The 22,236-nt window shown below is 40.4% G+C and overlaps 1 protein-coding gene across 5 annotated transcripts in view; it reads right to left on the bottom strand.

Moving 5' to 3' along the window:
* The window catches only part of LOC125452014 (RNA-binding Raly-like protein), a 797,454-nt gene extending 775,605 nt beyond the window's left edge, over positions 1-21,849 (bottom strand). For 3 of the 5 annotated variants that reach the window (XM_048529892.2, XM_048529896.2, XM_048529895.2), the window contains exon 1: positions 21,701-21,849. The gene's annotated coding sequence lies outside the window, so the exon portion shown is untranslated. Of the gene's footprint in view, positions 1-17,188; positions 19,188-20,635; positions 20,722-21,700 lie in introns of all 5 variants that reach the window. The other 2 variants (XM_048529893.2, XM_048529894.2) reach the window with 2 other exon arrangements.
* Positions 21,850-22,236: the final 387 nt, after the last annotated feature.

Below are 22,236 nucleotides of genomic sequence, written 5' to 3'. Positions count from 1 at the left end.
AGATATTGGGCTGCTCCGAATTGATGCTGGAAGGCTAGTGATGGGAGATAAGGAAATAGCTGAAGAACTTAAGTACTTTGCGTCAGTCTTCACAGTGGAAGACATGACTGGTATGCCAACAATTAGGGAGAGCCAGGGAGCAGAGTTGAGTATGGTAGGCATTACAAAAGAGAAAGTGCTAGAAAAGCTAAAGGGTCTAAAAATTGATAAATCTCCTGGCCCCGATGAGCTACATCCTAGAGTTCTGAGGGAGGTGGCTGAGGAAATAGCGGAGGCTTTGGTCGTGATCTTTCAAAAGTCACTGGAGTCAGGGCAAGTCCCAGATGATTGGAAAATTGCTGTTGTAACTTCCTTGTTTAAGAAAGGATCTAGGCAAAAGATGGAATATTATAGGCCGAATAGCTTAACCTCGGGAGTTGGTAAAATTCTAGAATCCATTGTCAAGGATGAGATTTCTAAATTCCTGGAAGTGCAGGGTCAGATTAAAACAAGTCAGCATGGTTTTAGTAAGGGGAGGTCGTGCCTGACAAACCTGTTAGAATTCTTTGAAGAGGTAACAAGTATGTTAGACCGGGGAAACCCAGTAGACGTTATCTATCTAGACTCCCAAAAGGCCTTTGATACAGTGCCTCACGGGAGGCTGCTGAGCAAGGTGAGGGCCCATGGTATTTGAGGTGAGCTACTGGCTTGGATTGAGGATTGGCTGTCTGACAGAAGGCAGAGAGTTGGGATAAAAGGCTCTTTTTCGGAATGGCAATTGGTGACAAGTGGTGTCCCGCAGGGTTCAGTGTTGGGGCCACAGCTGTTCACCTTGTATATTAATGATCTGGATGAAGGGACTGGGGGCATTCTGGCGAAGTTTGCCGATGATACGAAGACAGGTGGACAGGCAGGTAGTACTGAAGAGGTGGGGAAGCTGCAGAAAGATTTAGATAGTTTAGGAGAGTAGTCCAGGAAATGGCTGATGAAATTCATGGGAGTAAATATGAGGTTTTGCATTTTGGAAAAAAAAAAAGAGTACAAGCATGGACTATTTTTTAAACGGTGAGAAAATTCGCAAATCAGAAGTGCAAAGGGATCTGGGAGTGTTGGTCCAGGATTCTCTAAAGGTTAACTTGCAGGTAGAGTCCGTAATTAAGCAAACGAATGTAATGTTGTCGTTTTTCTCAAGAGAGTTGGAATATAAAAGCAGCGATGTGCTTCTGAGGCTTTATAAGGTTCTAGTTAGGCCCCATTTGGAATACTGTGTCCAATTTTGGGCCCTACACCTCAGGAAGGACAGACTAGCCCTGGAGCGTGTCCAGCGGAGATTCACACGGATGATCTCTGGAATGGTAGGTTTAACGTATGATGAACGGCTAAGGATCCTGGGATTGTACTCATTAGAGTTTAGAAGGTTGTGGGGAGATCTAATAGAAACTTACAAGATAATGTATGGTTTAGAAGGAGTGGACGCTAGGAAGTTGTTTCCGTTAGGTGGGTAGACTAGGACCCGTGGGCACAGCCTTAAAATTAGAGGGGGTAAATTTAAAACTGAAATGAGACAACATTTCTTCAGCCAGAGGGTGGTGGGCTTGTGGAATTCATTGCTGCAGAGTGCAGTGGAAGCCGGAACGTTGGATGCGTTCAAGGCAGAGATCGACAAATTCTTGATCTCAAAAGGAATCAAGGGCTACGGGGGGAGTGCAGGGAAGTGGTGTTGAAATGCCCATCAGCCATGATTTAAATGGCGGAGTGGACTTGATGCGCCGAATGGCCTTACTTCCATTCCTATGTCTTAGGGTCTTATGGTCAGAGTACCAGGGGCCATGGTTCATTTTCACCCTGGGTGGCTGTCTGTGTGGAGTTTGCACATTCGCCCCATGTCTGCATGGGTTTCCTCCAGGTGCTCTGGTTTCCTCCCACAGTCCAAAGATGTGCAGGCTAGGTGGATCGGCCAGGCTAAATTGCCCATAGTGTTCAGGGACATGAAGCTTAGGTGGGTTACAGGGGGACGGGTCATTGTGGACTTGTTGGGCCAAAGGGCCTGTTTCCACACTGTAGGGATTCTATGATACTACCCAGAAGAGGAAGACAGATGTGTGAGAACACCCCCTCACGCAACTTCCTCTACAAATCTCATATTACCCTGACTTAGAACTACATTTCTGTTCCTTCGTATTCAAATTCCCAAAACTCACTTCCTAAGAGCACTATGGAAGTGCCTATACCCCAATGTTTCAAAAGGCTGCTCACCCACCATTTTCTCCAATGCATTAGGGACGGACAATAAACGCTGGCCTTGTCATCAACGTCCACAACTCATGTAGGAATAACAGAAAATATACAACGGCAAATTAGGTAAAAGCAATAGGTAAGCAGTCATTGATCATGAAACTGCTTCATTTCTGTTTAGGTACACTGGTGTAGTTTATTCATCAAAAAGGTTTTAAATACTTACTGCATATATTCATTAGTTTTTTTTAAAAAACAGTACTGTAATCTAGGCAATAAACATGTTTAACAGGAAACAAAATCACGAGTAGGAAAGGACATGAGTCAATATCTATACTGAGCCACTTAGCATTCTGCCAAGGAGACAGAAACTTTAAATGCAAGTTAAGGCAGTTTGACCTCCAAAGAGACAAAACGAACATCCAGATCCAAGCTCCAACAATTGATCATTAGGCCAACCATTTAAAGGCACAGCTGTAAAACTGTACATACTCCACATAAAAAGGAAAGCAATTAAACATAAGAAATTTATTTTTTCTTAACAATGGTTTCTTGTCCACATGAAGCAACAAATATTACCTTTAGTTCATTATAATTTCAGTTGCTCATCATGATCAAGAAATCAACAAATGGAAGATGATCTATAGAAAATAGCAAAATTATCTGCAGAAATATTACTCTGGGCAGATTATTAATGAGTAAAATAACAACGCCTTAAAATCAGACTTTGGAAGACAATTAATCACTCACAAAGAGCAGGTTCATGTTAAATTCCATCCCTTTTGATACCGAGTTGTGAAAATAAGGTGTCACCATCAAGCCAATATGGTGTAGGATGAGAAATACTTCAAGCCGACACTTTGAAAATTATTGTCAGATGTCGTAAAATATTGAAAAGACCATAATAAATACCTCAAACTTCACAATTTTTTTCAGTGACTGTTAGTGTTGAATATATTAATTTAATCCAAGAATCATTCTGGCTGCCATACTTCATGAAAAATACTTGTGTGAAGTATCTTAAGGTGATACTGAATTGGTATTGTAATCAATGGGTTACTTAACTAAGATGGACAAAACCTTTCACTGTTCTGTTTTTGTGTGTATATCATACTCAATTATTGATCCGAGTAAACAAAGAGGATGTTAAATATAAAAAGGTTGTTGCCATGTTAATAGATAATTAATAGATAAAATAAACCCTGGCACATGCACATTTTATCACGATTAAACGAAACTATCTTGGTACCTTCAGTAATCAGTATCACTGGTCAGAGAAAAAGCAGTTTGAATTTCAAACCAGTTTTAAAATCTGCATCGCCTGGTAGGGAGTTTCCCTAGAATTCCATAATGTTATGAATTTACACGTCAAAACAGTGAGCAATCTCATCTACCACAGTATTTAACATAGGTTAAGTTTTTAGGTTGTGTCTCACTGGGTAATGCACTGGAAATTAGGGTCCATTATTCCTGAAGTTCTCACAAGAGTGAAAGATTTTGAGTATGCAAAATTCCCCAATTCACCAGTCTTTCTGGCCCAAGTTGACAGAAAGCATGGAGCAGATTTCTGTACTTAATAAGAATGACTATTTCTTCCAAGTTAATAGGCTCTAGCTACAAGTAAACAACTATGAACTGTTGTCATATTATTCCATGAGTTAAAATTTAACCGTTACACACTCATCCTCTACCCACACATACAGACTGACACAGACGACAAAAACGTTGTTGTGAACTGATGTGAAGTACTGTGAAGGCTGTTTAATAGTCCCTAATGACAGAGTTTTTGAGATGATCCTTTTGCTGATCAGAACATTGCTTCTCAATCCTGTTTCATCAGGTACTTTCGTTTGCGTGCAGGAGACACGGCTAACTGGTTCACACTTATGACAGGTCATTAACTTATGAAAAGTTACAGCTTGCTGCAACTGGAAAGGACAAACTTTCTGCAGAGAAGAGAGATAGCTCCTGCTTTTGCAGAAATTCCACTACATCTCAAAATCTTCACATCCACAAGCCACTCCTTGACCTGGGAGCTAACTAGTTGTTGGCAGGCAGTAGGCCTTCACCATCAAATAGTCATTAGTTCAGAGAAAGCAACTGCTTGCTGCCAGCGCAAAGCTCCATTCATACACACAGCTCAGCTCCAGTCCGCCTGCAGCCAGCCTCTCACTATTGCTTGAACAAGCAGCTATGTAAACAATATTTACAATGAGTAGGTGGTTATATGCTTTTAAAACTACAGCAGCCCTTTAGCAATCCTTTAAACAGTCCCTTTCCATTTCAGCTCACAACCAAAACACTGGTAAAAAGGTCTTTAAAGTTTATAAACAAAATGAACCAGCATTGTGGAAATAATTAGGACTTACAAAAGAATGGCATATGATGGGACACGATGGTGGTATCACCCTACTGAACTTTGTAACAGGCAAAACAAATTGCAGATCTGCTGCCCTGATTTCAGATGTGATGGGTTAAATATTTAAAATGGCACTCACCTCATCTAGCAACTACCAATACATTCAAATACAGGATCAGTTGACAAATTATGCCATTTAATAGGTCTTCAATTTGGACATGATTTCCTGATAGAATTCACAAATCGAAGTTTGTACCTTTTTGGAAGCTTCCAGATTGTTTGCATTTGTTCATGAGATTTGACATCGTTAGTTATGACAGTATGTACTGTCCATCTCTAATTGCCCTTAGAGTGTTGGCTAGCACTCTACTTGAACCACTGCAATTCAGGTGGTATAGCAAGGCTGTTAAGGAGGGGATTCCAAGATTTTGAACCAGGACTAGTGAATGAATAGTAGTAGAATTTCAAGTTTGAATTCACTTTTCTGAAGAAGGGTCTAGGTCCGAAACATCAGCTTTCCTACTCCTCTCCTGCTGCTTGGCCTGCTGTGTTCATCCAGCTCTACACCTTGTCGTCATCTTATGTTAGAATGGGTTTGGCTTTTGCCATGTAAATGTTCCCTTTGACCTTCTATGTGGTGAGGACCATAGGTATGGAATGTGAAAAGGAGATTTGAGTTCTTGCCGTGAATCATATGGAGGGTGAACACTACCAATGTGCTTGGTAGTGAAGACAGTGAATGTTGAAGCTGACAGATGGGTCACCAATAAAGCGAGCTACAAAGTCTGAGACAGTGCTGAACTTTTTTGGTGTTGTTGAAGTGTACTCATCCAGACAAGCGAAGAGTTTTCTGTCACACTGCTGATTTGTGGAAAATGGGTAAGCTTTAGAAAGTCAAAGCAGGAGCAGGCCATTCAGTCCCTTGAGACTGCTCCACTATTCAGTACAGTCATGGCCAATCATCCAACTTAGAGGCGAGACCCTAAGCAGTAGTTAGGCAAGACGGAAGGTTGAGGCTGTAACAGAAGTTAAAGAAGCCAAGTTAAATAGACAAGGCAGGCAAGTGCATGGCAGTGAATGAAGGAAGGCTGATGAATTAAAATGCTTTCATCTCAATGCAAAAGACCCGACAGGTAAGGCGAACAAACTCAGGGCACCGATGGGAACGTGGTACGGGGATATCATAACTATTACAGACACATTGCTGAGGGAGGTCTGGCAGATCAATGTTCCTGGTTATAGATGCTATAGGAGTTAGGAGAGGCAAGAAAGGAGAGGGAGTGTGTTTTTGATTGAGGAAAAAAAAACATTCCTGGGGGATCATCTAGTTAAGCTATATGTGTGGAACAGAGAAATAACTTTCCAAACATAGACTGGGACTGCCATGGAGTTAAGCGGTTGGATGGGAAAGAATGTTAAATGTGCTCAAGAAAACGTTCTCAACCAATATGTAGACTGCCCTACCAGAGAGAGGGCAAACCTTGCTCTCTTCTTAGGGAATAAAGCAGGGCAAGTGACTGGGATGCACTTTGGGACCAGTGACCATAATTCTATTAGATTTAAAATAGTTATGGAAAAGGATAGACCTGGTCTATAAGTTAAAGTTCTAAATTGGGGGAAAACCAATTTTGATGGTATTAGACAAAAACGTTCAAAAGTTGATTGAGGGATGCTTTTTGCAGATAAAAATGGATGGTTGGCAAGTGGGAAACTTTCAAAAGCAAGATAGTAAGAGATCAGGGACAGCGTGTTCTTGTTAGTGTGAAGGGTAAGGCTGGCAGGAATAGAAAACGCTAGATGACTAGAGAAAGAAGAGGCTCTGGTCAAGATAAAGGATGCATAGATCAGGCATTGACAGCTGGGATCCAGTGAGTATAAAGGGTGTCGGAGTATATACACTCAAGAGCAAAATCAGGACAGCTAAAAAAGATAGTTTTGACAGATATGGTTAAGGAGAATCCAAAGAGGCTCCACAAGTATATTCAGGGCAAGAGTAACTACGGAAACAACATCATCCTTAAAGATCAATGCGGCTATGTGGGGAATCACAGGAAATACATTAGGCCCTAAATATACAGTTCATGCCAGTGTTAACTATAGAAGCTAGGGAACTCAGAGAAATAACTGATGTCTTGAAGAGTCCACATTACAGAAGAGGTGGTGCAGAAAGGCTTAAAAACGAATAAAGGTAGATAAATTCCCTGGACCTAATCAAGTGTATCCCAGGATATGTGGGAAGCTAAGGAAGAAAATTAAAGATTTATTAGGATGTTGCCAAGGTGGGAAGGTTTGAACTACGGGAAGAGAATGAATAGGCTAGAAGTATTTTCCCTACAGTGTCAGAGATGAGAGATGACCTGAGAGAAGTTTATAAAATCATGACGGGCATGGATACGGTGAATAATCAAGGTCTTTTTTCCAGGCTAGAGGAAGTCCAAAACTAGATGGCATAGGTCGGAGATGAGAGGGAAATGATTTAAAAGGGATCTAAGGGGCAACTTTTCCACGCAGAGGGTGGTGCGTGTATGGAGTGAGCTGCCGGAGGTGGTAGTGGAGGCTGGTACAATTACAACATTTGAAAGGCATCTGGATGGATACATGAATAGGGAGAACTGAGAATGATATGGACCAAATGCTGACAAATGGGACTAGATTGATTTAGGATACCCGGTTAGCATGGACCAGTTGCTCTGAATGGTCTGTTTCCATGTTATAGATCTTTATGACTCTAAACTGCAGGGCTCCTAGTAATGTTATTTGTATCACCAATAGCCATGTGAGAAGTGCAGGACAACTAGGGGATAACTAATGTTGTGCCATTTAAGAAAGGCTGCAGGGGAAAGCCAAGAAACTAGAGATCGGTGAGTCTGATGTCAGTTGTTGTAGGTTGTTGGAGGGGGATTCTGAGAGACAGGATTTACATGCATTGGGAAAGGCAAGAAACAATGAGCAATAGTCAGTATGGCAGTGTGTGAGAGAAATCATGTCCCACAAACTTGAATGAGTTTTTGGAAGAGGTTACCAAAATGTTTGAAGAACCTAAGAGTGGTAGATATTGTCTCCATGGACTTTAGCCAGGTGTTCAACAAGGTTCTACGTGGTAGACAAGTTATGAAGGTCAGATCACATGGGATCCAGGGAGAGCCAGCCGACTGGATACAAAATTTGCTTGGTAGTAGGAGACAGAGGGTGGAGGTAAAAGGTTGTTGTTCAGTCTGCAGGTCTGTGACCAGTGGTGTGTCACAAGTATCAACGTTGAGTCCACCGCTGTTATCACTTAAATTCAATTGGATGAAAATACAGAAGGCTTGGTTGGTAAATTTGTGGATGACACCAAAATTGGTGGTGCAGTAGACAGTGAAGGTGGTTATCTAAAACTACAACAGAATTTTGATCAACCTGGCCATTGAGCGGAGGAATAGCAAATGGAGTTTAATTTGGATAAAGGCAAGGTGTTGCATTTTGGTAAGACAAACCAGAGCAGGACTTATTCAGTTAATGGTAGTGCCCTGAGGAGTGTTGTCAAACAGAGATCTAGGGGTGCAGGTGCACAGTTCCTTGGAAGTAGCACCAAAGGTAGATAGGCTGGTAAAAAAAAGGCAATTTAGCACACTTACCTTCATTGGTCAGAGCACCAAGTACAGGAGATGGGAAATCACGTTATAGCTGTACATTGATAAAGCCACATTTGGAGTACTGCATACAATTCTAGTTGCCCTGCTATAGGAAGGATGTTATTAAACTGGAAAGGGTGCAAAAAATACTTAAGGATATTATCAAGACTGGAGGGTTTGAGTTTTAAGAAGAGACTGGATAGGCTGGAATTTTTCCCCCTGGTGAGAAGACAGCCAAGGGGTAGAACTTTACAAAACGTGACAGACCAAGGTCTTCTCCTCAGGGTGGTGCAGTGCAAAATTAAAGGGAATAAATTGAGGTGAGACTTTGCCAACAGACCCCATGTGGTTCTGGTGGAAGGCGTAGTACAGAAAAGGGCCATCCTCGTCCTCTAGGATCACCGGGCACCAGACCTTACTAGCTTGGTTTGAGGGTGCAACCTAGCTGAGTGCTACTTCCATGGTCCAGAGGTATGTACTGCATTGTGGAAAGAAGGACAATGCCTTTCCCTACACCCACCCTCTTCTCTCTGCTTCCTCAGACTCACTATCTCTGCCAACTGCACACATTCCCATCAAGGCAAATGGTCTATCACTTATGTTGTTATATGCAAAATCTTCCATTCCTCACTGTCACCCATCTAAACCCCACAGATTAATAACCCTGTGTGCCCTCTGCACTTCCTACTCACACACTCAGGATACTCCCATTTTTGCCTACTTGCACCGCAGCAACAACTGTGTCAGTAACTTTCATTTTGCGCAATCCGTCTGTGTCTTTTCAGGAGTTAACAATCCACAATTGGACAAACAGTGCCAGGAAAGCTGGTAAGGTACTTGACATTTCGCTCATTTATTATGAGAGGATCTCAGGGACCACAGGACTTTTCCCTGTGCGAATGCTGAAACGTTCATGTCCCAGCAACCAAGGAAGAATTATTTTCCATTGCTGTGCTGCTCTCTCATTACACCACTGCAAATGCACTAACAAAACTGAACTTCTGGCCCCTTTTCTCTTTTGTCTCGTGCATGTGTGGGTCCTATCTGCATGACCTCCATGGTCGGGGGGAGTCCTACAAGAAATATTCTCCTCAACCTCTAAGGAAGAGGCTGCAGATCCCACAGTAAACGCAACAAAAAGACTGCCTCCTCCAGACCTTCCCCCAACCAGCTCAGACACTGACACTTCACTGGGCATTTTACAAGAGTCAGGAGCACTGCTGGTAAGCACAGCACTGCTATATCTCTACAGCTGTTTTGGGGGAAAAATGCCCCCAGTCGCTGGCACTGAGAGGTCTGTTGGAGATAAGGCACCTGCTTGGCCACAGGCCAAAGAGGACTCTATTGTATCGACAAGTAAGAACTTCATATAGATGCATAAACAGACACAACAGCAGCAGGGAGGTTTGTCAGAGTGACTGGGTAAACTGATATAAAAGTTGGAGAACGCCACCAGTGCTATCTGTACCATACTGCATCTGCTAAGGAAGCATCTGGACTGCGCCCAGAGACTGTGGTGACTGCAGTCTAAGATAGAGGGCCAGAGGAGCAAGCAGAGAACTGGAGTCGCCAAGTCACCGCTCTGACTTTCATATCAAAAAAATTGTTACATATTCTTTCGATTGGATGGCTGGGACAATGAAAACCACGTATTAATGAGTTAAGATTAAATAATAATGACATGCTAATACATGCAAATGAGTGTAAATCAGCCTCTTGCCTCTCATAAGTGATATTCTTTGTTCACTGCTTAGTCTGAAAATGGGATTTTTTTTGCTCTCAACATTGAGATTCTCAATGCTGCTATCTCATCCCAATGTCCCAATTTCCTCACCAATGCCCACTTTGAACAGGAGATGGAAAGATTATGCCCAAGGACTGTACTTAACAGAGGTGAGGAGAAAATTCTTCTCTCAGTCGCTAGTCTTCAGTATTCTTGTCCACAGGAGGCAGGGGAGGGTGCACTATTGAATATATTCAAGATGAAGTTGTACAGATCTTTGACTCACAAGGGAGTCAATGGTTACAGCAGATAGGCAGAACAAGGCAGTAATGCAACCATCAAATCACTCACTATCTTACTGAATAGCACACTGGGCTCAATGAGCTGAATGGTCTACTCCAAATCATATTTCTTATGAACCACGATAATGGGATGTACATGTTATAAGCGCCTTATAACTTTAAGGGTTGAGTCTGCTATGTGATCAAGCTTTCTCATTATGCACTTTCACAATTCTGCATATAAATATTTAATCATTTCATATGGATAGTTCATGTGAAACTCTGGCATTAAGTGTAAAGAGAAAGCAAAATTCACCAAAAATTCCCTATTAGGTACATGCTACATGGTACATTACATTTATGATGAAAGCTATGGGGCTTTAAGTATACGTCTTTTTACAAGGAGATCTTGGTCATTTGGGGCAATAGACTGACCAGTAACAGATGGGCTCTAATTTGAATAATTGCAAAGTATTTCATTTTAATAAAACAAAACAGGACAGGACTTAAACAATTAAATTCACTGATGTCCTTTAGGGAGGGAAACTGCCATCCTTATCTGGGCTGGCTTGCGTGACTCCAGACACACAGCAATGTGGTTAACTCTGAACTGGCCTCTGGGCAATAAATGCTGCCTGGTCAGTGTCACCCTCATCCCGTGAATAAATAAAGGTAAAAAAACACTTAGGAGTAGTGCCTTGGATAGTATCGAGAACAAAGAGACATAGGGGTTCAGGTACATAATTCTTTGAAGTTTGCGTTACCCCACAGTGATTTAAGAAGGCATTTAGCTGGATTTTGATTAACCGTAAAGTGATTGTGTTACAAATAGACTGGAATTTGAGATGTTTTGAAATCTTTCAAATGGTGTTACATTTGTTTTTTATGTTAATTTCATTTGCTAAATAAAATTCGGTACTACTGTTAAAACCAAATCTGCAGAATTATGTATTCAGTGAAAGACCGCCGCATCACATTTCAGAAAAAATAAAAATCGATCAAGCTGCAATTCTTTCTGGGGTCTGACTTTTATAGTATTAACATCAACTGGGACCAGAACAAGTTTTATTTTTCTATTTAAACTCATAATACAACAAACATTATGGACTTCGCTATGGGCGAACCAAATATAAAATTTCTTCATCTTTTCAACTTCTCTAAGTCAACAGATTGTTCAAGTACCTTTCATTACTTTCCACTTCATCTCTATACAAGTTAGCAAAATTTGAGTTGTGGCAAATGCCTGTATCACTGTTGCCTTTGCATTCTTAAGTAATGCAAAGTATAATTAGATCTTAAAGCCGATTGCAAGACAGATGATTTATCTCACTCAACATTATCATACTATGATTGCCACAGGCAACAGAACTTGTCCAACACTAGCTTCTTTTTAATACTGAACAATCTATTCCAACAATTAAGCTCTGTTATTCCTTCTGGGTTTTGTCCAACTGCAAAACTGAGCTTTGTAGCTTTTGTCAGTTAGTTGTTTGATAAGCTAAATCTAGCGCACAACTGCTCAAAATTGAGTCAAGGGAGCTAGGAGACAGACTAAAGCATGCATGGAAATACCTTACCTCTTTTCCCTAGGGAAAAGATACTATAATTCTTCACCATAAACAAAATTAAAGCAACTAGCCAAGAGATGGGTGGGAGGTTGGGAGGCAAGAATACCAAGAAAAAAGGAAAGAAGAGTAAACATGTTAATGTGATCAAAAAAGTGAGTGCATTTAAAAGTTTTAAGCCCGACTTCAGAAATACAGAAACTTAAAATTCCATTTTAAATGCTCTTGGGTGTTATTTGCGTAGCTTTCTTACTATAGTCTTAAATTTGGCTTTAGTGCCCATTATGAAATGGAAACATTTAAAATGGCTACCCAAAGCTTGACCATTCCTGCATTTGTTCGGAATCTCAAGGTGCAAATAAGCAAAAACATTTCTCATGCCATTTTAGGTATTAACATATTAAAAAATAATTGCTTGAAAAGATATCACAATGCAGTTCAATGAGTCTTGGACATGGTGCTCTGGGATCAGGTAGTGGTGTCAGGATATGTGGGGTTCTGATCCCACCATGACAGAGACACACACTTTTGTAGAACAAAACGGACTATTTCGGCATTTCCTGGTTTATCTTGCTGTACAGGTAGCTTTCACTAAGTAAACACTGCACTCTGTAAGCAGGTCAAATGATATCTGAATCCTATCCACAGTACAGCAACCCTTAAGAGATTAATTTGACAGGTAGCAATGTCATTCAGTGCTCATTCCTGGGGGAAAAATTGTCTGCAGAACAGGAATGGGGTGGCAAGTTCCACACTCCATTTTAACTCTGTGACTTTATTTTTATTGCTCCATGAAGGTGAGCATCACTGGCTAAACAAGCTTTATTTCCCATCCCTAACTGCTCTCAAGAAGGCTGCAGTAAGGTACCTCTTGAGCTACTGCAGCCCGTCTGTTGCAGGTAAACCCACAATAATGTTTGGGAGGGTGTTTCAAGAGTTTGACCCATTGACACTGAAGGAACAAATATATGGTTTTACATTAGGATGGTGAGTGACTTGGAAGGAAAATTGCAGGCAGTATTCTCCTGCATCTACTGCCCTTCAAGGTGGTATGGGTATCAGCTTCAAAGGATACTAAAGGTTTGCTGTGCAATTTGCAGATTGCACATACTGCTTCCAGTATATACTAATGGTGAATAAGTTACCAATAAGCTTACTGTCTTTCTCTTTATGGTATGAAGTTTGTGTCTGAGCGTGCTTGAAGCTGCACCGATCCAGACAAGAAAGCATACCATCACACTTCTAGCTGTGCCTTGTAGATGGTGGCCAGGCTTTGGGAATTAGGAGGCAAGTTACTTGCTACTGAATTCCTAGCCTCTGACCTGCCCTATACTTATGGAGCCTGTATTGATAAGACTGGTCCAGTTCAGTTTCTGATCAGTGACCCAAGGATGTTGAAAGTGAAAGATGCTGCAATGGCAATGCTACTAATGCCAAGGAAGCGTATTAAATTGTCTCATGCTGAAGTTGACCAATGCCTCACACTTAATTGAAAAGCAGCATTTGCACTACACGTGACTCCACTTTAGATATTATCCAGGTCTTGTAACATAGGTTACTTAATTATCTGCATAATCCTTAAATGGTTTTGAACAATATGCCAGGAAGCTCAGGTACAAGACCCATCTGTTCCAAGGGCATACAAAAAGTCACACACAATTGCAAAATATATATCACATAATAGGTGTCTGGTTCTCAGAAAAATGCACATGGGAATTTGGGGTTCAATTTCCCTTAGAACGGTCAACTTATTCCTGTACTTGGGGCTCTTGTGGTGCAGTGGTAGTAGCCCTACCACTAGACTAGAAGACCTGCATTTAAGTCCCACATGCTCCAGTGTGTCATAGCATATCGGACCAGCTTGATTAAAAATATCCACAAGGTCCACAAAAAGGGCTCAAATGGCAGAATAGTAGGGCCCCTACCTCTGAACCAGAAGGCCCTGGCTCATGTTCCACCTGCTCCAGAGCTGTGTTCTAGTATTTCTGAACAGGTGGGGATTAAAAACATCCATGCATAAAATCTCCTGTGGTATTGCCCTGGAACGGAGATGGCTGACACCCAACAACTATAAACCTCTTCCTTTGTATGAAGCAGAGTTCCATGCTTGGAACCACTTCTCTTATTCCTATCGACTTCAATTTTTCTGAGACTCCACAATGACACACCAAGCCAAATGATGCCTTGATGTCAAATGGTCACTATTGCTTCACCTCAGAAATTCAACTATATTGTTCAGCTTGGATCGAGAATACAGCAAAGTGGCCCTGATTGTACCAAAAAAGAGCACTGAGCAGCTTGTTGTTGACATGTGCTACTAGTTATCACCATCAGCTACACCTTCAAATCATTTGGAATCCAAGTTATGGTAACTGGCCAGCCTGGATTTGTCCTTTTTTTATACATAATGGACAGGACTGTACTGAACAATTATCCACATTGGTGGATAGCTGCAGTATTGTAGCTGTACTGGAACAGCTTAACTAGAAAAGCAAGTAGTTTTGAAGCACAAGACTATGGTACTACAATGCTGATGCTGCCTGTGCTCAAAGCATTTGCTATATTTCGTGTCTTCAACCATTCCAACATCATGTGGTGTGAATTAAATTGTCCAAAGACTTGCATTTGTGATGTTGTGGACCTCTGGATGAAGAGATGGATCAACCACTAGATACCTCTGACTGAAGACAGTTGCAATTGTTTCAGTTGTCTTTTACAATGACATGCCTGGCTCCAGATCATTGTCCACCATCATTCAAGAGTCAGAGATAGGAGGAACTGCAGATTCTAGAGAATCTGGGATAATAAGATGTGAAGCTGGATGAACGCAGCAGGCCAAGCTGCAGAGGAGCAGGAAGGCTGATGTTTCGGGTCTGCACCCTTCTTCAGAAAGGAGTCCAGACCAAAAACGTCAGCTTTCCTGCTCCTAATGCTGCTTGGCCTGCTGCGTTCATCCAGCTTTACGCCTTGTTATCTCAGATTCTTCGGCATCAGCAAATCCCACTACCTCTCTCTTTGATGTTTGCTTCAGGTATAAGAAAAGAATTAAACACAAATTGTCTGTATTTAGAATATTGTGCTATTACTTTTCTCTTCTGTCAGCTACATTTACTGATATTTTATAAATAGACAAGGTATAAAAATCAAATATAAGAAAGTCACATTCATTTATTTGCATTACATAAAATAACGCATTTGACTTTCTTAATTTGCTATTTCACTTCGTATAGAATTTTCCAATGCGTTGTGTTTTAAAAATGATTTTTGTGTTTCCAAAGGTGATTGCTAAGAAAAGTTAATTTCCATTTAGCAGCTAGCATCAGCACTCTACAGGCACACTCCAAGGTTTCAATGCACAGTAATTCTCATTCTGTTGCGTTGCCACAGTGTGCCTCACTATCAGTGTAACACCAACACTTATGCTATATTACATTCTAATTTCTCTATAAATCACAAGTTATTGTTCATCTAGCCAAGCTTCTCTCGTGAGTTCATGTTTTACTAGAAAATGAACTGGGGCTAGACATTCATTTCATATTGGAATCTTTTACAAGCCACTTACATAGAATATGTTTATCTCAACAGCATAAGACTCACTTTGGATCCTGGTTCACGAAATGATGTGTTCATGTCTGACTCACTCTCTTCATCTCACTTGTATTTAGTCTGTTGTAATTCCCATCAAGATTAATAACTTTAAACATTTGAACTTTCATGAGTGACTGAAAAGATCACACAAGACTTCATGTTGAAAATATTTACTGTACAAACTAAACACAGTGACTAAACATTGTTACAAGGCAATTTGTACATTAAAACTACAGAAAAGATACGCTATTTAAAAATTAAAATACTTAATCTCCCACTGCAATTATACTTCACTACAGCTTAAAATAGATTCTTCATTCTCCAGCAACAGTCCAAAGGTGGTTTCCTTTTCCAGCCAAATAACTTTCATTCTTCAAAGTGATTTTATGGTGAAGTATGAATTGGGGAATCACAAACTCAAGCCAAACCTACACAAATCTTCCAACTTTATGTTCATTAGCATGAGGTTTTCAATCCAAGTACAAGCTCCCATCTACATCGTGTGTGATGAAAAAGAAAGAGAGACCTAGTACCTCCATGTCTCTGCGCTCTACATTTCAGATTATTGCAACATGACACTGTCTATGGGATTCAGTAATTTTTATAGGACAACACACAACCTGATCCTACAATGGTTCCCTGTAAAGATATTTTCTAATCAACCTGTTCAGACATTACTATACACTCTACGCAGGCTGGATTCTACAGGGCCCACAAGAGCTCTAACAGAGTGAATCAATACATTTTAATTGATGATTTTAACCAAATCTATGAAATTTACCTGGAGAAGGGTGGAACTCGAACCCAGGCTTCCTGGCTCACAAGGCAGGTAGCCTCCACTGCACCATAAATGGTTTCCTCTAGGTTTGCATTCTTTACTAGGCTGCAAGTGTCTCCACAACATTGTCCACTGGCCTCCACATCTTGCCCAAGCCTATGTTTACAGTTATTAATCACATCTCATGATCTATAAGTTAGAGATATTTTAATCAACCTGTTCAGACATATTATGGTACACCTCTGCAACAAGTAAGGCTTGAACCGGAGCCTGCTAGCTGAGGTTCAGACACTACCACTGCGCCACAATAGTAACATCTTACATTGATATTTTCTGATCAACTTGTCCTGAGATGTTATGACATACCTTTGGAGCAGATGGATTATGAACCTAGACCTGCTGGCTCAGCGGTAGGGACACTACCAATGTCACGAGTGGCTTGCCTTTTTTTCCCCCCTTTTAACAGCTTTTTCTATCACCAAATCACCTCCGGCAATTTTCACCTAATAACGGCTTACTTCTTTTCTACCTAGCTATTCTTTAGTGTCCCCTACCCGACCACAAAAACTAAATTCTACCTTAAAATTAACTGGAGAGTTTAAAACGTAAATTTTTTTATAAAGCCTAACATCCCAAATGTTTCTCTGGGAGGTGAGACACAGACAATCCATCCACCATCAGCACAGTTGTTCTGGTCATCATTTATAAATATCTTGTACCTTCTTCCCAGTAAAACAAAATAAATCATCTCGGCTTACTATGAACAGAGATGAGAATAGGTCACAAAAACAAAGTTGCTACAAAAGTTCAGCAGTTCTGGCAGCATCTGTGAAGGATCGATCACTGGACCTGAAACGTTAATTGTTTTTTTCCGTCACAGACGTTGCCAGACCTGCTAAGCTTTTCCAGTAACTTTGTTTTTTTGTTCCTGATTTACAGCATCCACAGTTCTTTCGGTTTTTACTGAGAATAGGTCACAACTCTTTCATTTCTCTATCTTCTCCAAAATTTTGAACTGTCCCAAAACTTTTAAACTTTGTATTTATAACAAAATTAATCTTCTTACCTTTCTCGTACAATGTTCTTTCTAGCAGCCAACTTTTGAAATTGGACAAGTCTCCTTATACCTCATGATGAAACAGAAGTTTCTTTGAACTAAAAGCTCTGCAGTAATGCTGAAATACAAGTGAGAGCCAGTTGCGTGCATTTTCACATCTTCATCTGCATTCTGATGTAAAATCCTGTCACTCAACAATCCACCTGGGACCATATTAGTCTTTTCACTACAAAAACTGAATCCTTTTCCAAGTGTTGCCACATTTATCACTGTTCTCAGCATGCCTCAGTCACCTTCAGAACAACTGCTATCTGGTCTGACAGCCTAACAAGATTGTTCTGTCTGGAGCAGCTCTGCCTCTGGTTACCTGTTATCTATACAACTCAAGTGGCTATCCCTTGCCTCTGTTTCCTGTTAATCCTTGTCAAATACACTGCAGCTTCCTCTGACCTTATCACAGATTAGTGTTAGCCATTCATGGTTCACTGGCATATCAATTAGGTTTAATAATACCAATGTCTATTCATAAATCCAAGTCATTACAGTTTTAGATTTTTTTTACTGGCAAGTCCAAAGTAAAGTTATGTTCTTCAATCATAAATTTGTCTTCACCAGTAATGAAAAATGTATGATAGTAAATTTTCTCATCCACTGGTTTAAAATGACTTATAATTTAATATTCTACATCCTGTATACCCGAGACTAGTATTATCCTCAATGATTCTCAGCCAAACACAGAGGCACTATTCTGCTTGAAATTCTTCAGCTTAATTCATACCCTACTAAATCATTTGAGAGATTAGCTCTATTCTTCATTCTTCTCACTTCCATGTTTCTAGATAGAGAGGGAATGTGATCTTCATGCTTCATAGTGAATTATCTTAAGTCATAATCAAACAATGCTGTCGACTTTAGCTAACATTTTTTTTCCCATTTGTATCATAATCTTGATCTCAAAGTTCATCATATCAACACTTTACCAACAGCTTTAAAATATATTTTCTGAATATATTTTTAGGACTGTGGTAAGGCAAGCATTCTTCAGCAGTTGCCATCCATGTAGGGTTAAGAATACCTCCATTATTGAAAGGCAAATCAAATCAAGAATACTGACGTAACAGTGAAGGGATGATAACAGAGCTTAAAAATCGGTATACTGCACAATTTGCAAGTGACACAAACAAAATATTGCAGATGCTACAGTCTGAAGTTTAAAAAAAAAGTGCTGTAAAATCTCAGCAAGTCTGGCATCATCTGTGCAGAGAGCAAAAATAGTTAACATTTTCAGTCCAAACTGACTTTTCTTCGTAACTGTTCTGAGGAAGAGTATTTTTGAACTCTAAACAGGAGAACTGTTTCTCCACAGACGCTGTAAGTTGTGTTACGTTTCTCAGCATTTTCTACTTTTTGCTGCCCTTCGTCTAAATGGATGTCTTGCCTTTAGAAGATACTGTTGAAGCAGTCTTGCTGAGTTGCTGTAATGCACTTTTTAGATGGTCCACACTGCATTCACTGTGCAGAGTGGTGGAAGTGGTGAATGCTTAAGAGCGGCAATTAATCAGACCTTCATTGTGTCCAGAGTTGCTGCAGCCACGTGCATCCAGGCAAGTGGAATGAGTTGTTGTTCACCATAGTATTCCCGGACTCTGATCTACTCTTTGTAGTCACAGTATTTATATTACCGGTCTAGTTAACCAGCTGGCCAATGGTGGTCAAGGATTCAGCAATGCTAATACCACTGAATATGAAGGAGAAAAGGTTTGCTTTTGTCCATTCTTTTAAACTGAATGTTTAATCACAACAGCAGACTATAGAGAAACTAATTCATTCTTGAGCAATTTTTCCCTCTCAGCTATGTTTATTCATCTTGATTATCATCAAGTACTTTGGAAGATTTTTATAGCTTATCCCACATCATACGGCTCTTCAAACACCATCCCACAGAAAATCAGTCCGTCTTTGTGAACCTGACCTCTCAGTCCGTTAGCATTTAGATCCCGAAGGACGACTTTTTTAAAAGAAAAGAAAGTGCATTATTTTACATTCTAGAAATATGTCATATTAAATGTGTTGAATATCTAAAGCTAGCTTTATGTTCCTCAAATCTTAGGACTGGAAATTCAGTGTTAATTAAGGTATTTACATGAAGGAAAATAAAGTGTTCATATTTCACCAGCTTTAGCCTTGCTTAAAAGGGGAATATTTAACCAAATCTTGCCATTGAATTTAACAACTTAACTGTGTGTCACTTTGTTTACTGCATTGATAACAGCTACTGCAAACAACCAATATAGCATTCACGTGGTCAGTGTTAACACTATAATAACAGCACCTTAGTTTCTGTGTGACATTACTAATGGCAATTACTATATGTACCTACACTTCATCTTCAGGCATGAAGATTGGTGGCTTCTGATGAATAGTCAAGAATTGGCATGATACTGTGCCGCGTGAAAACATTCAGCAGCATCAATATACTACAAATGGAATAACTTGACCACACTGAACTGTTTCAAACCTTTGGAGATCAATTGGAAACTCAACAACAATGCTGAAATTCACCAAAGGAATTTTATCTTCCAAGTAAGATCACATTCTGCAAAAACCAATTTAGCCTGGCTGATTCAAAAGGCTTATTTTTACTGTTGTGAATTCCATAACTATCTTTACAACAGTAAACAAACATAAGCCAGCAGGTGTTTTGATTTTTTTAGACACGTTGTGGAACAATCTTTTTAACAACTAGACAATACCGAACGCTGTTTAGAATGACTGCAGTACGGTTAAATCTTGGTTTGCAAATCCTGTGGTAACTAATGTGAACCTTTTGCTCGAGCAGTGCACAGAAGCGGCGTAAACGGCTTATGAACCAGCAAAACGAGAGCTAACTGAAGCTAACAGCCCTTTTTTGTGCTGTGTCGGGGGTGGGACGTCGTGAAAGATAAACTACATCTGAATAGTAAATCTTCTCGGTAGTGTCTGCAGAAAGCAAAAAAGGTGCCAGGCCATTCTTCATATCGATAGGTGTAACCGGGTCAAATCCCTGTAACGTTATCTTTTAAATCTTATTAGATTTTTTTCCTACCTGGTCAATGAAAATCTGACGTTGAAGGTTTGACTGAAATTATAAATTCGCGCCAAATAGGAATGCTCAGCTATCGCTTTGTTTAGAAAATGTTGAAACTTTCTAAACTTCTGCAATATCAAACGGGCTTGTTATCCCTTCGACTGGCACATTCCTTTCCGTACAAGGACTGAATTTTAGACAAGAATACTCCCGGCCACGTTATTTTACGAAAACACACCGAACGGTACTGTTTTCAATGAAATCACTGGTGATTTAAAAAAAGGGGAGAACGTGCAATTCTACTATATGACAAGCGGAATGCACATATAAGTAATGTCAAACATTGCAATGCATGCTGTCGCCTGAGGCATCAGACCACCTTTACTTACGTTGTAGTAGCACTGTTAGAAACATGATGCACTGATTTTCCATCACTGCTCCCAGAAGCTCTTCATCGGAAAGCATTAAGTTTTCACTGAAGCAATTTAATGAAATCATAGTAATATTCGGCAATATCGCAAAAAGGATTCTACGTATCAGGCAAATCAGACATAACACACGCTCTACAGTGCAATGGACCTGTTAGGCAGACTAGTCACTGAAGAAAACATTAAATAAAACACACGTTATTTACTTTATCAATATTTTATTCCCAGCTTTTCTGATGACATTTGTTATTGGCCCTGAAGTAAGTACCTTTGCTGATGTGTCGACGTGCCTTCTGTAAACAGTATAAACAATAACGTACTTCATTTGCCCCTCAAGAACTTCCACAGCCATCCACAACTTTTTTTTGGGGGGGGAATTAATTGTTTTTAAAAATCCAACAACTGGAAAACAGATCTGTTCTTTTGTTTTAAAAAAAAACCGCAACCGTCTGAAATAAAGTACACCTTTAGGAAAATTATTTCAAGAAAAAAAGCAACAAGCTGAGAGAAAAGTTTCCTGTTTTCGAAAAAAATTGCGTTGTAGGAAAGTCTGCAAAACACTTTTGCTGTTGTCGACAAATAAAACTTGCTTCAAATCGTGCTTTTGGTAGCTTGTCACTTCAGCTCAACCAAGCGAAGCACACAAATTGTGTTAATACCGGCATGGAAAAATACACCAATAAAGCTTTGCAAATAGAATCAACACAATAGGAGTCTTTTCTTGAGAGAAAAATACTACCGCTATGCATGCGTATTGAAAAAAAAACTCGGGGGGCTGGCAACAGTAACAAAAAAAATTACAAAATATACACAGTTCCTTTTTTTTGCCAACGCCGTCACTGACTTAACACTATACAGCATGCAAGAACTTATTCCGCAAAATAGATTTTATAAACCATGCTTCATCGGCACAATTTCTTTCGATCTTTGTCTTTTTCTTTTTTAAAAAAAAATGTAGTTAAAAAGGAATGAAAATGACAAAAAAAAAGCACTGAAAAATTTCAGATAGTAAAAAAACCTACTCACCGAGCGGGAAAAATTCAAGAGAGAGAAAAATACTGAAGTTTGTAATATGGCGGTGGAAGGAGTAATGAAGCGCCCTCAGCCTCAGGCAAAGGCACGTGATCCGAGAGAGCCTGCTCCCAGCAATGCCCAAAGGCTGTCAGAGGCACAAATCCAACCCCAGTCTCCCCCAACCTCCCTCCCCCCGCAACCTCCTCCACCCAAGATCAAAGGCCGACCCGACTCGTCTGCCTCCAGCGCGAGCCCGCACCCCGGCGTTTTACACCCCGCTCCTCTCCCTCACCGCCGAGCGGCTGCAATTGGCATGTTCCCCCTTTGAAAGCGAGCGGCGCATCCCTGAAAAACAAAATCATATGGTGCAGTCCGCTTGGGTTACCGGGAGACTGTCGGGTTTGGAGACAGGGACGGTGTGAGGGTGGGAGCGCTGACAGTGTCGAGAGGGGGTGGTAGTGTAGAAAGCCGGGTGATGAGGGCTGGGAGCCCCAGTGACGGATGCTGCAACCTTTTGCGAATACCTGCGAGAGATGATCATTTTTATT

This window comes from Stegostoma tigrinum, chromosome 5 (assembly GCF_030684315.1).
Source record: "Stegostoma tigrinum isolate sSteTig4 chromosome 5, sSteTig4.hap1, whole genome shotgun sequence".
NCBI classification, from domain to species: domain Eukaryota; kingdom Metazoa; phylum Chordata; class Chondrichthyes; order Orectolobiformes; family Stegostomatidae; genus Stegostoma; species Stegostoma tigrinum.
Note: the sequence above shows the minus strand (reverse complement) of the source record. Positions and strands in the feature narration are given on the sequence as shown.